Source organism: Osmerus mordax, chromosome 12 (assembly GCF_038355195.1).
Source record: "Osmerus mordax isolate fOsmMor3 chromosome 12, fOsmMor3.pri, whole genome shotgun sequence".
In the NCBI taxonomy this organism is placed as follows: Eukaryota; Metazoa; Chordata; class Actinopteri; order Osmeriformes; family Osmeridae; genus Osmerus; species Osmerus mordax.
Window position 1 is genome coordinate 3,350,806 of NC_090061.1, and position 7,717 is coordinate 3,358,522.

Genomic DNA, 7,717 nt, shown 5'->3' on the forward strand with positions numbered 1-7,717 from the left:
ATCTATGTTCAGTAGGACCGTTCCACGGGTCTGACCACACACGAGTTTCAATCACAAACACTCACATGTGATACAACAATGCACACATGGCCTCATGAAAAGTAATACAGTTTTATGCAGAGTTTCAAACTGTTTGATGCATGACTTTTTAACGTTGTTTCTGCAGTTATGGTTCGAGTTTTCTGGTCTCAGCAATAGACAAATGCTTTCCTTAATCACAACCCTGAGGTTCTATCTGTTACCCGGTCCTTCACATACACATGTACATGTACTCTCTCTATCTCACACACACACACACACACTCAAACACACAGGTTCTCTCTCTTTCACACACACACACACACACAGTCTCTCTCTCACACACACACCACACTTGTGCACACAGACAAGACCCTTGAATCCAAAACATTCCTTCAGCTCAAGCTCAGACACATCCTGCTAATAGTTGCTTGGTGCTCTTCGGCTGTTTGGCTGCACACTCTCTGCACGGCCCTTTCACTGTCACTGTGGAACTCGGAGACTGTGATTTAAACGTCGTCTGAGCGCCTCTAATCCACCGGAGGCACATGAGTCACACAAAGGTACAGCTACGAAAAACTCCGTAAATCCACGGAGTAAAGAGGACATTTTTAGCTGGCCTTGAATACCTCAGAGTTGACTTGTGATGGATGGTTCTGACGCGTGAATGAGAATCTCCTGATCGAGTGCTGCGCTCGCTGTTGAGTGTGTCTGGGAACGGGCGCGGAGCCTGAGAGGAGGCCCTGGGAGGCCTGGGTCTGGGAGAGGATGGCCCTGGGAGAGGCCTGGGTCTGGGAGAGGAGGCCCTGGGAGAGGCCTGGGTCTGGGAGAGGAGGTCCTGGGAGAGGCCTGGGTCTGGTAGAGAAGGCCCTGGAGAGGAGGCCCTGGGAGAGGTGGCCCTGGAGAGGAGGCCTGGAGAGGCCCTGGGAGAGGAGGCCCTGGGAGAGGCCTGGGTCCTGGAGAGGCCTGGGTCTGGGGAGGAGGCCTGGTCTAGGAGAGGAGGTCCTGGGAGAGGCCTTGGTCCTGGAGAGGCTGGGTCTGGAGAGGAGGCCTGGGTCTGGGAGAGGAGGTCCTGGGAGAGGCCTGGGTCTGGTAGAGGAGGCCTAGGAGAGGAGGCCCTGGAGAGGCCTGGGTCTGGGAGATGAGGCCCTGGGAGAGGCCTGGTCTGGGAGAGGAGGTCCTGGGAGAGGCCTGGGTCTGGTAGAGGAGGCCCTGGGAGAGGAGGTCCTGGGAGAGGCCTGGGTCTGTAGAGAGGCCCTAGGAGGGGCCTGGGTCCTGGAGAGGCCTGGGTCTGGAGAGGAGGCCCTGGGTCTGGGAGAGGAGGTCCTGGGGGAGGCCTGGGTCTGGTAGAGGAGGCCCTAGGAGAGGAGGCCCAGGGTCTGGGAGAGGAGGCCCTGGAGAGGCCTGGGTCTGGTAGAGGAGGCCCTAGGAGAGAGGCCCAGGGTCTGGGAGAGGAGGCCCTGGAGAGGCCTGGGTCCTGGTTCAGGGTTCAGTCAAGTGAAAGACTTCTCTGTCCTTCTCCTCTCTACAGATTCTCTATCAGTCGAACCTCACTTTTGGTTTGGAAAGTCAATCTAAGCATGTTACGTCTGAGCATGCTCCTCGAGACATGTTGGGCAGAGGGAAGGTGTGGAAACCTTGCGTTGGCTTCAGTTCGATCCTGGCCGAGTGCTAACTATTTCTGCGACAGTGTGCTTCTGCTATAAAGCATTACCAGTAACACAGCGGAGTTCAGGACGTAAACAGCGTTGGCCTCCGCGAAGCAGCGACACACAGCCACACAGCGCCTGAGTCGCTGTCACTCTCTCACGTCAACCAGGTGGGTCCAGAATGCATCTGGCTCCTTTCAGGAGTTCTGTGCTGAGACAAGTCTGCTGCTGTGTGTCTGCCAGAAGGACTGGAGTCACGGCACAGCCTGCAGCTTTCTCCCCCTCCTCCCCCCCCTCCCCTTCTCCCCCCTCCTCTCTTCCTCCCCCCTCCCCCTTCCTCCCCCTCCTCTCTTCCTCCCCCCCTCCCCCCTTCCTCCCCCCTCCTCTCTTCTCCTCCCCCCCTCCCCCTTCCTCCCCTTCCTCCCCCCTCCTCTCTTCCTCCCCCCCCTCCCCCTTCCTCCACCCTCCTCTCTTCCTCCCCCCCTCCCCTCCCCCTTCCTTCCTCCTCCTCCCCCCCCTCTCTTCCTCCCCCCCCCTCCCCCTTCCTCCCCCCTCCTCTCTTCCTCCCCCCCTCCAACACCCTCCCCCTTCCTACCCCCTCCGCTCTTCCTCCCCCCCTCCCCCTTCCTCCCCCCTCCTCCTCGCACACCCGGCCATTAGCCTGTCATCACACATCTCTCCTCACTGTCACATGGAATACCTGCTCCTGACCCAAACAATATGAGAACGACGAGAGAGAGAGAGAGAGAGAGAGAGAGAGAGGTGGAAAGGGGAAGAGAGGACGGGTGGAGGAGATGGAGGGGAGGAAGAGGGGGAGGGGGGGCAGAAAGAATATCAATTTATCTGACATCCTCTTTCAGGTTTGGAAGCCATCAGGCCAATTTCCTCTGGGAGAGATAGCATCTGGTGAATGAACGCTCTGGGGTGGATTGTATTATGTCAGGTTGAATGAGAGTGACTCTGGCTGGAACGAAGAGGCGTGGCTTCTCAGAGGCCCAGGCAGGATGCACAGAGGGTGGCCATGGTGACAGCGCACACCACGTACACAAGGAGGCGGACTGCCCTCCCCGGTCTGAGGGCTGTCTGCTTTTGGGGTCCAGACCCGTAGGTTAAATGACATGGCATTATGATGGTAATAATAGCAATGACATGAACCACAGGATTAATAATAAGAATGAATAAATAAGTCTTACTAACTTTCTGAAGCCTTACTGAACTTACTGAACTAACGCTTCTTACAAGCACCTGGATCCAAACAGTTACCCAACAACCTTGAGGACTCTGGGACTGTCTACTGACCAGTGCTGTTCAAGGTAACTCCATTCTCAGTTCCTGTGGATCTGGAGACCAAAACCCCAGTGAAAAGACAACATCTTCACAAACGCTCCGGAATTCCAGATCCGAGAGACCTGCAGCCTGCCCTTATATGGCGTTGAGAAACAGGAAGCAGAAGGTAAACATTCATTAGGCCTGTGTGATGTTTTACCGCTCCATCTAATAATTACACCTGAGGGCCACAGATCCATCATGGCTGCCTGCGCTAGAAATTGCCCTCAGATGGTCACATGGCCAGGGGGTAAGGGGGGCCAGGGGTAGGGGTAGGGGGGGGGGGCAGGGGGTAAGGGGAGCCAGGGGTAACATTTGCAAACTATTACAGGCTGATTTCTGCTCTCTTCCTCTCCATGTTGATGGTAATGCCGGATGCGGTGACACAAAATGTCCTGAGCATCTGGGATCTTAAGCTTTTAACAGCACCTCAGGGAAAAAAGGAGAGTACTTCTTGGCGAATGTGTGTGTGTATGTGTGTGTGTGAGTGTGTGTACACTTAATTGTTTCTGGATTCATTCGGTGCCTATTGGTGTTCTTGGTCCACATACAGACCAAAACCACTCGCCCCCACAATACATTGTGGGATAGTGTTTACCCAGGCCGATGTAATGGTGGACTTCCCCCTAATAAACCACTCCATAATGGAGGCCCCAGTCTCTGGACATGGTTATCTGCTCCCAGACCTCTCTCTTATCCATGCACCAATCCAGTAACCCCAGAAAGGCTCTCAGAGGGAGGCTCAATACACTTGACCTGCCCCCCTTATCAGATACAAGTCTACAGGCTGGAGATAATTGTTGATTCTTTATTCCCATGATGCTGGGAACAACGTTCAAGCTGTGGTTAGAAATGACCAAAGAGAGAGAGAGAGAGAGATTAAGGCGAGGGGGTGGGGAGGAATAAATATGACAGATACACACATGCACACATACACAACCCAGGGTTGACCTGCTGGTGTTTTAACATTCCATTCAAATTATTACTGGGACTATTTTAAACGGCAAACATTTGAACCCACGGTAAAATGTCTGATAAGATGGTATGTGTGTGAGGGCTGTCAAAGTCTGCGAAACAGAGTCAGCAAGACTGCATGCTAGTTTATAAAACGTTGCGGACCGAGCTAATGTCAAGTCACACATGGATGAAATCTTCAACCACCGAAGAAAATTCTTTGCGAATTTCGCATGAAATATGAATCTATGAGAGCGTTCGCCCAAGCCCGTGTTACCAGTTAGCTTTTAATCTACAAAAACATTTTCAGTTGCACTTTTTCAGTCGTTAAACCTTGTCTTCAAAAGAGTCTGGAAATCAGAGGGACTCGAGCTATCCGCCAGCCCACAAAAGGTGAGCAGAAATGCAGCCAAGGTCAACAAGACTCTGGCTTGTGGGAGACGAAATAAATCACATCTCTAAATGCTACACTGGGTCATTTGTGGAAAGCGCTGCCCCTCCGTAAGCCTTGAAGAATATGTTTTAAACATAGGCTTAATGGCCATGCCAAAAGCCCCAGAGAAATGTTAATATTTATGCCAGATAAAAATGTGACCCTGTGTTTCCGACCACCGCTATAATTTGCGCCACAGAACTGGTGGAAGCGACCAGAGATATCCTTGCTGGATCGGAGTGGGATGATGTCAATAACATTTCATGATTATTGCAATTGCCTTCACTACATGACATTACACTAAATTAAAGTGTAAAATTAAACTTTGTATTCATTTAGCAGACGCGTTTATCCAAAGCGACGTACGAGCTTCAATGTTTCATTTACATATACATTTATTCATTTAGCAGACGCTTTTATCCAAAGCGACTTCCAAGAGAGAGCTTTACAAAGTGCATAGGTCACTGATCATAACAACAAGATAGCCACAAAACATCGCGAGTAGCCAAAACATGAAGCACACATTGTGAACAACCAAAGTAAGTGCCAAAGGGAAGAACCATAAGAGCATGCGGTTAAACAAGTTACAATTAAACAACATGAACTGCTATAAGTGCAAGTGTACCTGTGGAAAAAACAAGCAACAATAATAAAAACAATATATCACTGTTTCAGTTGTTTAGGTGCAGATGCACAGTTTAGCAATGTAGGCTACAACGCTTCTGTGACGTTGTCGCTTCTGTATCAAACAGATTACTGTCAGGTGGCCAAACATTTCCCCTCGGAATAGCAACGTGTTTACCAAAGGGAAACTACAAGACTTAGAACTAAAGCTGCAATGCTGCTACACAACATCACTTTAACAGAGCCAGTGGGATGCCAACTGGAAGGGACAGTCCGTGTGGTTCACAGTCGCTCTAACGCGGATGGATAGCGAAGTCAATCCAGAGTGTGTGTGTGTGTGTGTGTGTGGTGGGGGGGGAGAATTTTCTTCCTGTGGGAAAAAGGGGTCTGGTATCCCACCACGGTAGGTATTTCTTTCTCCTTCTTCTACTTCCTTCCACCTCTACCTTCACAGCTCCTCTCTGCAGGCCAGGTCACACTCCTCCCCTTCAGTGTGCTGGGAGGCAGGGGGAGGCATGGAGGGGAGGCAAGGTTGAGGCAGGGGAGGGGGGGAGACATGGGAGGCAGGAAAGGGGGAGGGAGGTATGGCAAGGGGAGGCATAAGGGCAGATGCGGGGAGGCAGGGAAGGGAGATGAGGCAGGAGAGGGGGATGAGGCAGGAGAGGGGGATGAGGCAGGAGAGGGAGATGAGGCAGGAGAGGGGGATGAGGCAGGAGAGGGGGATGAGGCAGGAGAGGGGGATGAGGCAGGAGAGGGGGATGAGGCAGGACGCACTTATTGAAACTGAATGGAGTGGAACCTCTCGTATTGTCTGCCCCCTCCCTCCCCCTCCCTCCCTCCCCCTCCTCCCTCCTTCTTTCTCTGGGGGACAAAGAATGCCCTGAATGCCCTGCATCTCCTGCAGTGTCAGATGACTGAAGGATAGGTGGGGCCAAAAAACCCAACTGGGTGGAACCCCCTGAACAGGCTGGGGGAGAGAGGGAAGAGATTAGGAGGAACACACTGACCCAGGGTCTTAATTAGATGTATTTTTTTTGTATCTCCTTTTTTAATTATTTATAGACTTGTTAAGTTGTCTCAAGTTTTACCAAGCACTGGGTTTTTATGTATCTCTTATCCTGTCTCTCTCGCTCTCTCTCTTTCTCTCTCTCTTGCTCTCTCTTTCTCTCTCTTTCTCTCTCTTTTCTCTCTTTCTCTCTCTTTCTCTCTCTTTTCTCTCTTTCTCTCTCTCTTGCTCTCTCTTTCTCTCTCTTTTCTCTCTTTCTCTCTCTTGCTCTCTTTCTTTCTCTTTCTCTCTCTTTCTCTCTCTCTCTCTCTTTCTTTCTCGTTCTCTCTCTTTCTTTCTCTCTCTTTCTTTCTCTCTTTCTATCTCTCTCTATCTCTCTCTTTCTTTCTCCTACACACACACCTACACACACAGGCACAGTGTTTGTAATGAGTGATAGTACTAATTACTCTGAAGCAGTGAGAACACTGTGGTCTTGCAGCCACATGAAATCCTCTTCCATATATAGCCTGTACACAACAAACTATCCATCAAGCTGTCAGGCTAACCTCACTCCCTCACCAAGGTAGGAAATTTCCCTCCACCACAACTTCATCAGCCTCCTTGAAAACTACCATACCTGTAAAACGCCCGGATCTTTCCTCTATCACCAGTGTTGTGTTTTACCTTTGTTTGAACTACATGTTTGATATGTATCTTGTTTGATTGCAGAGGATCTCTAGTTAAGATACTCAACTAAGTACCTATGGTTATAGATACTAACCTAAAACTATAGAAGACTGTATAAAATTACAAAAAGTGTTATGTCTCATCGACCTTTAGAATTGATCAGAAACTCTCAGGTGTTTTCAGTCCCCTTCCCAAGCAATGGCCAGCAGGGGGCGCTGTCCAGAGTCAAACCCAGGAGGCCAACTGGCTGGTAAACACTTTAAACTCACATGGTAACATAGTAGCAAAATAGGAAAAGAATATACTGAAACATCCAGCTATGAAGGCAGGAATATGTGTATGTATGTGTGTGTTTTTGTGTCTGTCCGTGACTCGATTATCTCCAGATTGAGACGCTGTATCTCGTATGCTGAGCTGTTTGCAATAAATAAGTATAAACGCGTGTATACGTTGAATATATATGTGTATACGTTTGGGCACCACCAAAAGGTACTGCTCCAATCCATTTTAAGGTAAAATAATTGAAAATAAATGACTGAAAATAAAGTAAAAAGCTGTCATGTGGCATGTCTGTTTGAGGCTTGACTGTGCGAAAGCTTACTTTCCTGATGGTCCCCCGAGGAGCCCCCAGAGTGCTGGCTCTCTGAAGCACACACATGGCATTTGTATTGAGAAATAATCGTCATGCATTTTTTCAGCTCCTAGTGACATGAGATATGATGTGCAGAAGAGAGAGGAGGAGCGGAGAAGGGGAAAGAGCCAGAACGGGAAATATGTGTGTGTGCTCAGGATGTACACAACAGAGAGAGAGAGAGAGAGAGAGAGAGAGCGAGAGAGCGAGCAGAGGAGAGACACAGAGAGAGAGGAGAGTAGAGCAGAGGAGAGACACAGAGAGAGGAGAGGAGAGCAGAGGAGAGGAGACAGAGAGCAGAGGAGAGACAGAGAGAGAGAGGAGAGCAGAGGAGAAACAGAGAGAGAGAGAGCAGAGGAGAGACAGAGAGAGAGAGAGGAGAGCAGAGGGGTGTAGAGCGTGCTGGT